At 42.0% G+C, this 15373-nt stretch overlaps 1 pseudogene; it reads left to right on the top strand.

The window, feature by feature from the left end:
• The first annotated feature begins 400 nt into the window (after nt 1–400).
• On the top strand, nt 401–1630 carry LOC116929553 (annotated as a pseudogene).
• Nucleotides 1631–15373: the final 13743 nt, after the last annotated feature.

Raw genomic sequence — 15373 nt, forward strand, 5'->3', positions numbered from 1 at the left:
GAGACTCCAGCCTCCGAGAATAAGGAATCTGAAAACGCAGTCTCTGACATTGAAGCTCTTAGACCCCAATGCCGCTTAGATTCACCCCCTATCCTCTACTAGTAGTATTAGATCCCTTAGCCATACCCCAACTATGTTCTGCTTAAACTTCGAGTAGTTGCCTATAAAAAGGAACAGCACGGCACGTGCAGATAGGGAACCCCCCCCTTGTTTTCGCCATTTGGTGTATTCTTCCCTTCCTGCATCCACTGGATCGATCGCAGATCTATCACCCGACATTATTAGGTTACGTAGAGTAGAAAAATAGAATATGAAGTAGTTTCTCAATCCACCTCGTATATTTTTATGTTTAGACTATTTTTGACGTCCCTAATGGAACTATACCTTCTTGCTCCCTCTTGCGTTCAACGCCACTATCTGCAACTGCGACAACGCGGCAAATCTAGGGTTTTAAAAAACCGACGAAAGAGAGGCTTATCAGGCCACCCCTAAAACGCCGACACCCATCACGTATACCGTCTATTCCCCACTCTTCCGGAAATCGAATGATTTGCTGGACATTCGTAAAGTATGTGGGACTGGGGAGTGACAACCACGGTCTAAAAAGACTTCATGCAATGGAACCAAGTTTCACATAGCCACAAACCCATCGAAGTCTATGAGGCGATGTGCCATAGGATAAGGGACTCACGACAATGTCGTGGCAAGGCTATGGACATCATTGGCTCTAATACCTTTGCCCTAGAAGGTTACCCTTTCTTTGAGACAACCTGGCTCCAGACAACCACTGAAAAGATGACCAACTGTCGCCTCGAGGAGGTTACACTACAGACAGAGTGCCCTAACTGCACCATTAGCTCCCCCGTCGGTGATATTCCGGGAGCGCCCAGCGGCTCCTTTAAACACAATCTGTTTACTCTCGTATGGGAAGACACATGGAAAGAGTCCAAGCCATGTGAGCTAAGAATCATTGAAAAAGGATTTAGCGTGAAGTACTCCACGGTCAATAAAACCATTTTTCGCATACGAGATCCAGCAAAGCAACTAACCTTCATCTTTTTAATGGAAAATAGCTCCGTCTGCGGAAACATAAGTCAAGCCGCCTTCCACCCGGTCTTAGGTATGGACAAGGTCGTCATAGCGGTTCGAGAGACTACAAAAGAGGTTGACCGCCCGGATGGGAAGTCTAATCAAACGGACGCAACCGTAGGTTTGGCACTATCAATGCTAACACGGTCCGAAATCGAATACGCCAGCCACATCCAATACATTAGGGATTTTGCGATGAAAATCTCCAACCACCTGGCTCGAGAGATACGTAACCTGCAATGCGAATGTCACAGGGCAGCCTATCACGCCGCCACAACGACGGCCAAGTATGACAGTTGGCTTGCAGCTTCTTATCTGGACCTTCCGCTATGCACGAAATTACTCGCGTTGGGGCATCCGTTTTAGTGTTGCAATGTTCCCCACAAAACGTCACCTTCGAAACGGTCTTCACAGAGTGTGGGGCCCAACCAAAACCTGAAAATCAAAACATCAGCGTGGAAGGTTGGGAGCTCACAAAGTATTCCGAGTGTTATTGGTACTTAAATTTCGTCAACTTCAACGGAAAGGCCCACACCTTTAAGAACAATACTTGCACGCCAGAAAATCCTAACTCGGTCCCGCATGGACGTCGTTGAGAAGAGACGTCGCAGAAGAGGACATCCTCTACTGCGCAGACTACGCGTCCGACATGTAGGACGTTCTCTTTGTCGCTGCCTACCCCGATGACGACGAGGAAATCCTGTACTTCGCGGATAGCCCCTATGACGACGAGATGATGTACGTTGCAGACGTCTCGTGTGACGCCGACGACGTCTCCCTACCCTCGGTGGACGACGCCTGGGAAGAAGATTCCTTCTCCTCAGGCACCTCCACCATAATCCTAGATCCACGCTACTCGAAGACAGGGCCTTACCATACTGTTTGTCACCTGCCAGTGACATCCAGGAAAGAGGCATAGATATTGCAGCGCTAAATCATCGCGAGGCTTTGTGGCGAAAAATGCAACGTCAGTTTCGTCAGCAGCCACTAATCTCTGGGCTCAGACAATGAGGACCTGGAAAAAGCGCGGTACGTCGAACGCACATATAGGACGCCATCCCAAAGGGACCACGAGTACAGGTGCCCAAACCGTAGAATGGTAAGATGGTGGTGGCATCCAGATCATTGAAATTCAAGGCTTCTTCGGTTTCTCAAGAAAAGAAGGGGATGATGTGGCAGATTGGTTGAATAGATATTAATCATTGGGAGACTACAGTAGATAGAATAACGAAAACAAGTGATTCATTTTGGAAATATATGTGGAGGGACCGACGCACCAATAGTTTCAGTAGGTTACGGTGCAAAACATCTGGAAAGACACGGCAGTAGGAGAAGGACCATTAGGAGTGGCGGCAAATGGGGACCTGAGGCTTATTTTTCTTAAGAAATTTGTGCAGGAAGAATATGCGCGGTACCAGGAGATAAAGTTGAGGTCTCGGAAGCAGTCAATAGACGAGCTACCTCAGAAATAATTCTACGAAGTTGTAAATCTGTGTCGGCAGGGGGTTCCAGCGATTGTTGCGGATTATCAACGGCCATCCGACGGAAAGACTTCTAGATTTGGATCGTACGTCCGAAGGCCCATTATATAAAATTTATAATGTTGTAATTTATGTAGGCTGCCAGATGCGGTGTGAAACAGAGTCTTCTTGGTGGCCGATACTGGCAAAGCCCTATGCCTTTAAACTTTGTCAACTCTCTTCTCTCTTTTCTCATGTTTCAAATACATCAGTGATAGTGCTTGCCTAAGTTCTTTTTCATGGTTCTAATCAGCAGGTATTAAAGTTAAGTTAACAATACTGTTTAGAATCCGTGTCATGGTCCTTCTAAACGATTGAAATTTGACGAAATCGTCCACTAAGTTAGCGTAAATTGTAAAATTTGCTGCTTGAGTAATTCATAAACGTGTTGAGAGCCAGCACGTGTTAGGGAGTTTTTTGCCCACTCTTGTAGAATTGTGAAAGGGTTTCAGTTATTCTGCTTCCTTAACTTACATCTCATTTTATTCCCTATAGCTACTTTTCACAAACTCTTAACTAAACAATGAATTCACAGTGTAGACAACTACTCAGGCTAGTCAGAAAATGAATGTAACATAAATTAAAGTTATAGTAAAAAATCCCTTTAAAAAAGAAAATTGAATAGTAAAATCCCCTACACTTTATAGTAAAAAATCCCTTTATTAAACATTCTTGCAGTACCTGTTAAAGATCAGAAGGCTTGGCGAATTTCAAGTACGAATTTGGTGAGAGACCGCATCCTTTACAGCCAACACCTAGCAGACCCTATCAACCGCTACCTGCAGGTGTGACCATCGATGAGAAGCTTGCCTTCTATGAGACTGGGTTTTACGGCGTTGCCATCCGTTATTTACCACGTCCAGATGCTGTTGCAGTGACTGACCTGCAAGTCAACGCTGATTACGCAAGATATCTGGAATCCTTAAGGCCCAATCTTCAGAAGCAGCCGAAGAGCTTGCACCCTGCACGATATAGTGAGAGTCCACCACAGCAAGTTTGTCCGGTAAGACACGTTATCGTTAAAAAAAAAAGTTTCAACCAAAGCCGGCGTTCCCGAAGAACAGAAGAACAAAGTGAAGGTGGCAATTGAGGACCATGCTACGGGACAGATGGTTACTGCCAAGAAAGAAGAAGAGGAAGGTGAATTCGTGCTACAAGTACTAGAGACAAGATTCTAGTAAGAGTGAGAAGTCTGTGAGCCCTGAGAACAAAATTTTATGTTAATCAAGATCCTCCTAGCGGTGAAGAGAATTTTAAGTTGAATTACAGCTATCTTTGTTGTTAGACCCGTGCGATATCGCAAAAATATGCTGTTTTCCTTTTTTCCTTAAATTCATTTTGTTTTGGTTTCTCAGAATAAGAATTTGCCTTGGGACATCAGACTATAACTGTTTTTTAGACAAATTTTTCAGAACACCAGTAAAACTTCGTAAGCAAGATGGATACCAAGAGGTCCTAGAATCAAGCAACAATGGTGGTGAGCATAGATGTTTTAGAGAAGTTTCATAAGAATCTAAAGAATTATTAAGATGCAGCTTCCGCAGACAGATTGCTTGAAGCTGAAACAGCATTTCAGCTCACCGACCATAGAATGAAGAGACTCATTAAGAACTATGAACCCTATTGGAAACCGAAGCTCAACAGAAGTATATTGACCAACATGAAGAATTCGCCAATCGTTTCCGCAAGATGAGTATCGATTGGAGGAGAAGAAGGCCAGCTGATCAAAAGAGAAGCATAGGAAGCCCTACACTTTAAGTCGCTCTCCAGAGTGGAAGCAACACATCTCCAAGTACTAATGTTGACCCAAAGTTGAATCAACTGCAACTACAAACGATTAAGAACACGAGTTTTTCCCCAATAAGCACTGTGTCAAAACCGTATTTTTCACCAATGAAAATAAAATATTTTGACCTACGCGAAATAAATTTTTTTTTGCACCAAAAAATGCAGAGTTATTTCTTTAATAGCATTATTCCTTTATTTCATTGAAAATCTTTTTATTTTGAACCTTTTCCTATCCCTTGTAGTTTACTCCCAATACACTTCGAGAGCGAAAATCAAAACTTCGCCTTCGGTCACTAGAGGCGCTAGTGTGCTGTAAAGTGACAACAAAAACGCACAGAAATCAGTGGTGGGATTTTTATGGGAAAATACTAATCAATCAACAAGAAATCAATATATTTTTAATTCGTTTATGGCGTTTTTCGAAATGAATAACTAAATAAAATGAAAAACAAAATAAATAATAACTCATTCGTAATAACTGTCATTCTTTTGACAGGTAGAAACATTTACAAACGCTACATCTATAAGTAAAAAGTCGAAGCTTTGATAGACGAAAAAGCATACTTCACGTAAAATTCCAAAGAACACATTCACGTAAATTAGGATTTGTAAAAAACAAAGCAAGCTTTACGAAGGACAAACTTGAACGTTATATGATATACCCAATACGTAGAAAAAAGCTGTAGTCTGAACGATACTTTAGTAATATTTGTTATGATTGTGGATGGGTTATAATCAATCAATTGAGAAGAAGGGCCAATCCAGGTGGAAAAAGATTTATTTTAAATAATGCTTGAGAAGGAAGGACCAAGTGAAGAACATAGATGTATTTTTTTTAAACGAAAAAAAAATTTTGAAAAGCAAATGCAACTTTTTTTACGTTATTTTTTCTTATTTTATCATATCTTTAGAAAATTAGATATCGTAAAATTATCTTCATCTTAACTGTTATTGTATCTTAATTTCACGATATCTTCGGGTTTTTTGGGAAAAATTATCTTTATCTTATCTTTCAAAAACTGTCAGATGCAAAACACTGATCGGTACGAAATCGGCGATAACTTTTAAAAGTATTGTTAACAACCCTGCCTACGACCAACTTCCTACAATACTGGTGGAAATTGAAGCTATCGTGGATTCACGGCCCTTACTAATGTGTCTGGATACGCACAATAGTACGAAGCAAAAGTTCTGACTGGAAGACCCTACTAGAATTGCTCGTTTTGGAAACATCATATAGACGTTCATTGCTCGCACCTACGTCCGCCGTCTTTCGAGACGGTTTGGATGTTCCATGGACGTAAAATTTTGGACGTCCTTGGTATCATCCTAAACGAGCGTTCAGGTGTTGTTCCGCGGGGATGAAAATTGAAAAATTCTTGGGTAGCCCGTTACAATTTAGATGTCACATGGATGTCCAAAAATAGAACTTCAAAAACGGATACGTTTTTATATCCATGGGACGTCGGATGTAACAACTGTGTTCGCCATTTATGAAACATTTTATTTGTTTCTTTTTTCTAATTAAGATAAACATATTGCATGTAATTATGTTAATAATAAACTTGTAAAAGAGAGAAAGAGTTTTTGATTTATTCTAATATTCTCAAATTAAGTTATATTATTATACATCACATAAACTAATATAATATAAGATTGCCCCAGGTCAGTTGGTGGTAGTACAAGAAGAGAAGGTAGAAGAGAATATAGATACGAGGGCGGCGATGTCAGTTATTGCGCCCGCAATGGTAATTCAGTTTGGCCTAGCAACTTATGCCTCATCAGTAGTGATGGTGAATGGACAAAAAGTGCCACCACTCGAAAGTGAAGAATTTGCCGTCTTGCAGGATAGGTAGGGGCAACCAAGACAATTGTGCTCTTTATGAAGAGTATCAAACTGCTGTTTGTGAACGACACGTTGATGAAATTCAAGAGACTGGACATACAATACGGGGTAGGAAGGCCAAACTGTTTCTGGGAGAGCTACTGGTGAGACTACTTGGAGAAGAAGAGCAGAGACAGCAGGACGGAAAATCAGGGAAAATTATAATACGAGAAGGACAGAATCTACCATCACGATGGCTTATGTTGTCATTACCATTGTTATTAATGAATCTTAGGTTAAAGTCAATTTTACCCGACAAAAGTAAAAAAAACTTTTTACTTAACTGTTACTTAATGTGGAGATACTACATAGTGTTTTCTGCTGGTTGAGAGACTAACAGTTCTATTAGAAAAACAATGTTTCCAATAGTTTTGAAGCAATTTTGCCGTCCTTAAATGCTATTTTATATAATTTGGTTCTATTACTTCTAGATGTTGTGGCCAAGATAAAATTTTTGCAGTATTGGATAGCCTAGTGGTATAGCACACGATTGTCATGTATAAGGATTAAGGTTCAAATTCAGCTATATGAAATTTATTTTTACTTGCGGTTTTGTTAGTTAATATTTTAAATACTTACTTTACTATTTGTTGTAGTCTGAGTTGTCTGTGTATGTCTGAGTCGGGTCTCGGTCTATACATGGGAGTGGAGAATCTGTCTCCATCTGGTGGTGGATATTACAACAGCTCCTCCTTTCAACAATGTATGATCCGTCAAATACAGAATACAAAATTTTCGCGACATTTGAGGATAAAAGAGCATTGACTATCAATGAGTGAACAATGAGCGTGTGAGATGAAGATAAAGGATTGAATAACGAGGATGAAAAAGAAAGCAAGATGAGTAAATCAACGAGCAGGAAAGTGAAACAAACATGAATAAATGAATAATGATTATAAAAATGAAGCCAACCGGAATGACAAATGAATCGTGTGAACTGACCGAGTGTGGGTTGGCATCTGAACAAGAATGGGAAACAAATTAACGAGTTGTTTTCACATTAAGCACCCATACTAGACAAAGCGTTCACTAAGAACAACACGAAAAAAAAACTACATAAGTCATTTATTGAGAAGGTAGTTGTGGTTTGGTGTAGCGTCAGCCCGAGTGGGTCCCTCCAAGAGCGGTAACCGGAGCTTGCTGTTGATGACTACTAGCTGAAGGCGGCACCAAAACTACTGTCACGAACTGAAACACGAGGAATAAACAACCGAGTGGAACGTAAGGCTGAAAATTCACGAATGGGATGGTAGGGCGCTTCTTTAGAACAAACCGAAGCAGACTCTTGATGAACAGCCAACAGCAAAACGGACGATGGACCAACCGGAGTAGATGAAGAACCGTTAATGACTACCGTGGGCCGACGTGATGTCCCGGCGATGGTGGAATGGACAACGGCTGCAGGAGTTCCATTCGACTGACCCAAAAATGGCTGATTAGCGTGGGTGACGAACGGAACGCGGATAAAGAGCGGACGAGGAGGTCCCAAAGACGTTCCAACTGCTGGGCTGGTTGCGTTGTCGACGTTAATTGCCCAGCGCGTACGACGTAAGAGGCGTCCATCACTCAGACGTATGACAGAACAGTGCGGCTTTGTGCACACCTTATTCGCAGCACCAAGTAGCCATTTTCCTTTGACTAAGGCAGGAACACGTTGTCCGACTTTCAAGGTAGATGATCGAATAGTCACTGACCGGGGCTGAACAAACGCTGCATTTTGTTGTCTAGATGATCATTCTTAACGAACAACCAATGCGGTAACCAGCGTGGGTTGTAGCGACGTGTCAAGAAAAGGTAACACACCACGAAGGTTGCGTCCTTGAAGTAGAACAGACAGGGCGGGTAGGGAACTAGAGACCGGAGTCGATCGGATGGCCGGTAGTGCCTCCCATAGTGATTTTCCTTCAGTAAACATCTTCAGTAACGTGCATTTGACCATCTGAATATGACGCTCAACCAGTCCGTTTGACTGGGCGAATTCAGGACTGGACGTAACTTGTTTGACGTTTCATCTTGCGCAAAACTCACTGAATCCGCACTGGAAAATTGGGTCCCGTTGCCAGATTCCTCAACAGTTGAAAGGTGGGATCCAAGGACGTGGCGTTGGTGTTACGCTTCCGTGTGGAAATGGACGTGATAATACTATGAATAATATAGTGCACCTGTTCTTCACTATCCTGAGTGACATCGAACAAAGTGGTACCTATGAGCGATGTGCTTTGTCTTAGGGTGGAATTCTGTGTTGTGGACTAGTTTAACGGCACCTTGGTTGTCGCAAAATATTGGGATTTACTGCTTTTCTCCGGTGAAGTCCTGAAGTATGCACCTTAACCATACCGCCGTTTTGGCTGCCTCACAGGCCGCAATATATTCGGCTTCCGTGGTAGATAGGGCGATGCACGTTTGCTTTTTGCTGGACCAGGCGACGGGCCCACCTCGAAAGAAGAATATGGTGCCGGACGTTGAGCTCCTGTCATCGATGTCTCCGGCGAAGTCGGCGTCGGAGAATCCGGGGATTCCATTGAGTTTTCCGCCCAGCCAAATGCCGAAACTTTTGGTTCCGTTCAGGTAGGCGAATATTTCGTGTTCGGACCATGGCAGTGTTTTGCGACTTGGCCCATTGCATATGACAGATCGGTTCCGGTGCTGAGTGCCAGGTAGAGAAGAGCGCCTACAGCTTCACGATAGGGAAAAGGATGTTCTGTCGACTCTCCCTCGCTCTTCGAGACCCTGTTTACTTGAAGGTGTTTGGTCGGATCAGCTGGGATAGCGCTCGTATGTTGAGCGGCCATGCCGAACCGATCGATCAGTTTTTCCACCATGTGCTCTTGGGAGAGGAACATTCCTCTGTCGGGTAGATCTCGCGTGATGTTGATTCCAATGAATCGGGTGGGTAGGACACTGTGGACCTGGAATAGGTTTTCAAGATGAATTCTAAGTCTGTCCAAAATACTTCTTTCACTCGCGCCAAACATGTCAACATGTACTATAGCAATAATAGTTTGCCCCTCTTTTCTAAAGACGTAGATACATTTGTCGGTTGAGGTATTTTTGAGTCCGAATTTTCCTAGTGCCTTGTCGAATGTCTCGAACCAGAGTATTGGGGCTTGTTTTTAACCGTAGAGGGACTTTTTCTGTAGACATACGTGGTCCTCTTTTCCTGGACATATGAAACCTTCGATTTGTTTCATATATATTTTTTGTCCAGATCAGCATATAGGAATGCGGTTTGAATATCCAGCTGCATTATATCGAGATTCATGGTGGCAGTTTCGACTAGAGCGGCTTTGACGGCTTCTTGATAAGGGACTGGAGAGAATACCTCGTCGTAGTCTATTCCGTATTTTTGGCGTGAACCTATGGCAACGAGTCTATTTTTGTATCGTTCCGTTACTCCGTCGTAAACAGGTTTAATTTTTCCGATCCACTTACAATTGATAGTTGTAAATCCTTTTTGGAGCGGAACTAGTTCCCAAGTGCCATTTTCGATAAGGGAGTTGTATTCTTTGTGAAAAGCTTGCATACATTGTTCTGGACACTTGGACTGGAGCGCTTGCTTGTAACTCTGGGACTCATTTGCTTCGGTGAATAGGACTGACGCGTGTTTTGCTCGAAACTCATCAAGAAGATCAAGTTGGTCACTGAGAATACCTGCAGTTCTTCGGTATTCATTGTATCTTGCGTTGTACTGTGGAATGCGGTGGGATCTGTGGTTGGACCTTGCGATTGTGCTGGATTCTTCTGCAGGTTGTGGAGTTTGGTCTGACAGCGATGTTTCTTCTGCGAGGACAGGAGTTTCTTCATGCGCCGTGTCTTGGGTTTTTTTCATTTCGGCATCTGTTAGCTCGTCCATTGTGTCGTCAATCAGGTGTTTGATTGGTTCTGGATGGACATTTGCATCATTTGTTGTAGTAGTTGATTCTTGTTCTTGTTCCGGAATTGGAGCTTTATTGTCGGAGTTCAGATACGAATCATCAGATTGCAATCCGAGAATTTCGGTCACGAGTAGAAGAGGGCCAAATATACAGCATTCAGATTCTCTCAGGATCTCTGGTTTTGATTCTTTTACGTCGTCAATAAGCAGATTCTCGTCGAAAATTACATCACGGCTCAGTAGATATTTCCTTGATTCTGGATCCCATAGGATCCAGCTCTTCGTTTCTTCCCCGTATCCGATGAGCCAGCAAGGTTTTGCTTTAGAATCCAGTTTCTTGCGTTTTTCGTCAGGAACATGTGCATATGCACGACAGCCAATCACGCGGAGATTTTCAGGTCTGGTTTTCTGCCGAAGAAAAGTTCGAATGGTGTTGTTTTGGATGTGCTCGAGATAGTGCGGTTAAGCACAGAGATGGCGCTTCTCAAAAATTCTTCTCACAATTCCAGTGCGGAGTTTCTCGTCTTTTTGGATAGATCCGTTTCTTTGTCGGTTCTCATGTACATGGAACTGCGTGCTGACTCCATTGCTGTTCTATTCATTCGCTCAGAAACTCCGTTTTGTTGGGGTGTGTACGATGTGGTTGTTTGATGGACGATGCCGGAATTCTTGAGCTATTTCTTGAAGCGGTTGCTTCCATATTCTGTGCCGCCATCCGTTCTTAGTATCTTCACATCGTTACCGGTTGTAGCCTTGGCAAAAGCAGCAAATTTTATGAACAGGTCTTCAGCTTCGGATTTTTTCTTCATTAGTCGTGCATTAGTCGCAGTGATGTCCAGCTGCTGTAATCATCTTTAAAGATTACATAGCACGTTTCGCCTCCTGGGGTTTTTACGGGAACAAAGCCAATGTCAGAGTGAATAATTTGGCCTACCATGGTGGCCCTTCTTCTTCCGGTTTTGGGAAATGGGCTTCTGTGCATTTTACCGAAGATGCAACCTTCGTACACACCGTCTAAATTGCTTGGATTTTTGTCTAGCTTTAGGCCGTCCACAGTGTTTAGCTTATCCGTTTTCAAGATGGCGTTGTAATTCAGGTGAGCAAGTCGGAGATGCATGAGAGAAAGCGGTACAGATGTGTTGACAATCGCGGCAGTTGTTGCTTGGTTCGCGTTTTTGGCTAGAATTTTTCGGTGGTAAAGAGATTTTCCTACTCTTTGGCCGGACAGAATCTGAATGCCGCTTTTGGTAAAGCGGGCCTTATCTTCGGTGAAGTTGACTTCGATTCCTGCCTCAGTGGCGATTCCTATGGAAAATAAATTTGTTCCCAGTCCTGGGACGTATAATACATCGAAGAGTTCGCCTTCTATTTTCCTTCCGTCAACAAATGAGTCGATGACTATGCTTCCGGTACCTAAGACTTTGAGCTGTGTGCTGCCGACGCCGTTTACTTTCCAGGTGCCAGGTGTTACATCTTTGAATGTATTGAAGAAGATACGTTGATCTGTCCTATGGTGTGTTGCACCAGAGTCGGCATACCAGTCGATCGTTTTTCAGGCGATGAAACATAGAGGTGACAAACAGGCAAATGGGTTGTTTTGGTCTTGATTGTTGTCTCGATTTTTGCTGTAACTGTCATTTCTTGATTCTTTCCGCCTGTCGTCATTCTTGTCTGGACATGAGTATTCCTTGTGGCCAGGTCTGCCGCAGTAGTAACATCCATCTCGTCTGTTTCTCCCACCTCGATTGCTGTGGCCACTTCTACTCCCGTGGTGATTGCTTCGATTATAGGACGGACGACCTCGGTGAAACTTATTTAAAAGGTAATATATAGTTAAATTCCAAATTACCTGCAACCAGTTCGTTGGCTTGTTTAAAAAGTTTTTTCAGTAATTTCCGCTGCTACTTTCCTATCATTAGACATTTAGTTTTATGGTCGATCATCGTTAATTTACTTTGTCATGTTGATTCATATTTCCGTTTATCCAGTCGGGTCCTTCGCCTTGGCGAAGATCCGACGGCCTCCCAACCAATATATTCTATAAAGAGCGCGTAAGGGGATCTTTTAAAGTGCTGCCACTCAACGGCGGAAACTTTCCCTAATGGTTGTATGTAGAGGTATACTAGAGCTTATACCTTTTCGGAATAGGCTTTAGAACTATGTTGGTGACGCCATCTATGGGAGGATTGGATATAATGCGTATTGAGAAGAGCTTCTCGGTTTTTCTTTTAACATGGATTTCATCATAAGCTAGTTTTATGTTAGATTACAAAATTGAAACCGAAAATTTTGTTTTTCTCACTAAGCATGTATTGCATGTTATGGGAGATAATCTCTTGTGTGATTCGTCTACGACTTTTGATTTTCATTTCTTGATTATTGCGTGTTTTTGGGTGACCAATTTAGATGTTTTTTGGATTGAATAACACAGTCTTGTCGTAAGCAATTTTGTGTCGAGATTGGAAAATATAGGCAGAAATTTTAAGTATTATTACGAATGTTTTGTTTTTTGTTAAAGGGTTGAGTTTTTTTAAAAAAGAATTACTTCCTATTATGTCGGATTTATTAATAATTCAAGTTTTTTTATAACAGTGTATGGCTCTACAGAGAAGCATAACATGGGATGTCGTCGTAAGAGAAATTTTTATGAAGTTGTGAAATTAATGCAGAAAATTTCTATCCAATTACGACTAGAATATACCTTGAAAAAAAAAGAAGTTTGTTAAGAAATTCATTTAGAGTATTTGCTTGTATGTATTTCATATTTTACATTTTAGTGGATTACAGTATGTTACTACGGAGAGGTTAAGCAAGTCTATTACATATGATTTCTCCGTAAGAGCATAATTTATGAAATTCGAGCATTTGGAATGAAATCCGGAAAAAAAAAGCATTACTGGTGCGTTATCCGTTAAAGTGGTGTATGTCCTGAAAAATTCGTCGGTGTATATCGCCTGTCATTTATTTAAATTGATCATTATTTCGTTGCACAGTCATTAGACCTAGAGCCATGTAGTCTGTACCGCACCTTACCAACACCGGCAAGTGTTGGTACATCTAGGGGAAGATTGAGTGCTTCGATCACGTCCTTTAGTTCCCGTTTCGCTGCGGAGTAGTGCGAACACTGTAGTAGGACGTATGCTGTATTTTCTTTTTCTGGGCATCCGTTTATGCATTCTGGCTGTGTATCCATGTTCCATTTGCTGATTGTGCCATTAAGTTTGTTGTGACCGCTTCGTAATCTCAGCAATGCGGATGGTATGGCCCGTTTTGTGTGAGTATGTCAGCTACAGATCTCCATCTGTAGCCTATTCGTTACTACTACATTGGTGGAATTTCTTCTTATTTTATCAAATACCATCTTTTTATTGTTGTTTTTTATTTTCATGGGGATTTCTGTTGTATTTGGTGTGTGTCATCGTCATGCCGTCGTCTTCAGTTCTTCTTGAGTTTGCGAGCTGGTCTACAATTTCATTTCGATGAATCCCGGCATGACTTGGTAACCAAAATAAGTTTATCTTTGTTCCTGCTGATCTTAAGTTGTATTTTTGTTGAATTATTTCAGGGATGTAAGTGCTTCATGCCCATTTGAAGTGAAACTATTGCCTGTATGGCTGACATGGAGTCTGTGTAGATAGTTATCTCGTTCCAGTCTTGTTTGTAGGTCAGTGTCAGTGCTTGTTTGATGGCAGCTAGCTCTGCATTAAAGCTGTTAGTGAACTGTGTGAGTAACCATGTTTCTTTTGTTTCAGTTTCAGGTATGTATACTGCACAGGCTTCTTAGAAGTCTTACATGTTGACCCATCAGTGTATATAGCTAGATGGTCCTGATGCTCTATGTTCTGGATTTCAAGGAACATGTGCTCCTTGTTTTCCAGTTGGATTTTTCTCTTGCTAGTTTGTACAGTGTAGGGTATGTAAAATTCCATGGCTTGCTTCTTAAATTTGCTAGGTATCTGGCTGCGAGTATGTTCTATCTGTCCCTGATGGATGTGATTCCAGTTTCCATTTGAATTAGTGGGATTGGTGTAGACTTGAAGCAGCCTAGGATAGTGCGTAATATTTGATTTTGGGTGGTCTCCAGTATGTGTAGTTTTGTTTTTGGTATCGTTGCGAGAATGAGGGATCCATAGTCGATTTTGCTGCGGATCAGAGCGACGTAGATTCTTACTAGCTGTTTTAATTGTAGTGTTTATTTTCCGTAGGTTAGAGTTTTTATGCAGTTTGCTAGACGGCATAGCCTTGTGTGGGCGTAATTAATGTGTGTATCCCAATTTAGTTTCGAGTCAAATATGACCCCCAGGAACTTTTTTCCGGAGTTGCTTTTTTCCGTGATACGGCTGTTGTTAAGTGTTAGGTTGAGTTTACGATCCTTTGTCTTTTTCCTCGTAAAGTTAACGGCAACGCACTTCGGGACTGAGAATGTTAGTTTCAATGTGTTGGCCCATTCTTCAGTTCTTTGAAGGTATTCTTGAAGTATTATTTCCGTCTCCCATTTATTGGCTGCGGTCGAGGGGATCTCAATTTCATCTGCGAAAAGTGATTCCTCACATTCTCTATTAGGCGGAGGAAAGTCGGCCATCATTATGTTGAAGAGTAGTGGGCTGAGGACGCAGCCCTGGGGCACCCCTCTTTTGATTTTTCTTTCGGTTGATAGGGTGTGATTGATTTTAACAGCGATGCTTCTATCGGTTAATAAATTGTTGATTCACCTTAGGACTGCCCCTGTAATCTTTCATTTAGACAATTTGTAGAGAAGCTCCGTGATCCAGGTGTTGTCATACGCCTTAGCTAAATCTAGGAATACTGCTGTTGTTGTTCTGTTCACGTTAAATCCTTCGGTGATTGTAGTTTCTAGACGTAGTAAGTTGTCGGTGGTGTTGCACCAATTTCTGAAACCTGTTTGGTACTTCGGTAGTAATCAATTTTTTCTAATTTACCATTTTAATCTGCTATTAATAATTCTTTTCATGCTTTTGCAGAGACATAATGTTAAAGATATTGGCCTGTATGACTGCGGTTGGTTCGGTGGCTTGTTTGGCTTCGGGATGGGTACCACTGTTATATTCCCCCTCTGTCAGATGGCCCCCAGCTTTCCCCTATTGTGATCTCATCGAGATCAGTCTGGACATACCTAATGAGCTAGGAACACGTCGATGCAACCTGTGCTTAATATACAGTGCCGTACAAGCCCCCCTGTCCGTCTCAAGTCATTAC

Source organism: Daphnia magna, linkage group LG8, assembly GCF_020631705.1.
Source record: "Daphnia magna isolate NIES linkage group LG8, ASM2063170v1.1, whole genome shotgun sequence".
Taxonomy (NCBI): Eukaryota; Metazoa; Arthropoda; class Branchiopoda; order Diplostraca; family Daphniidae; genus Daphnia; species Daphnia magna.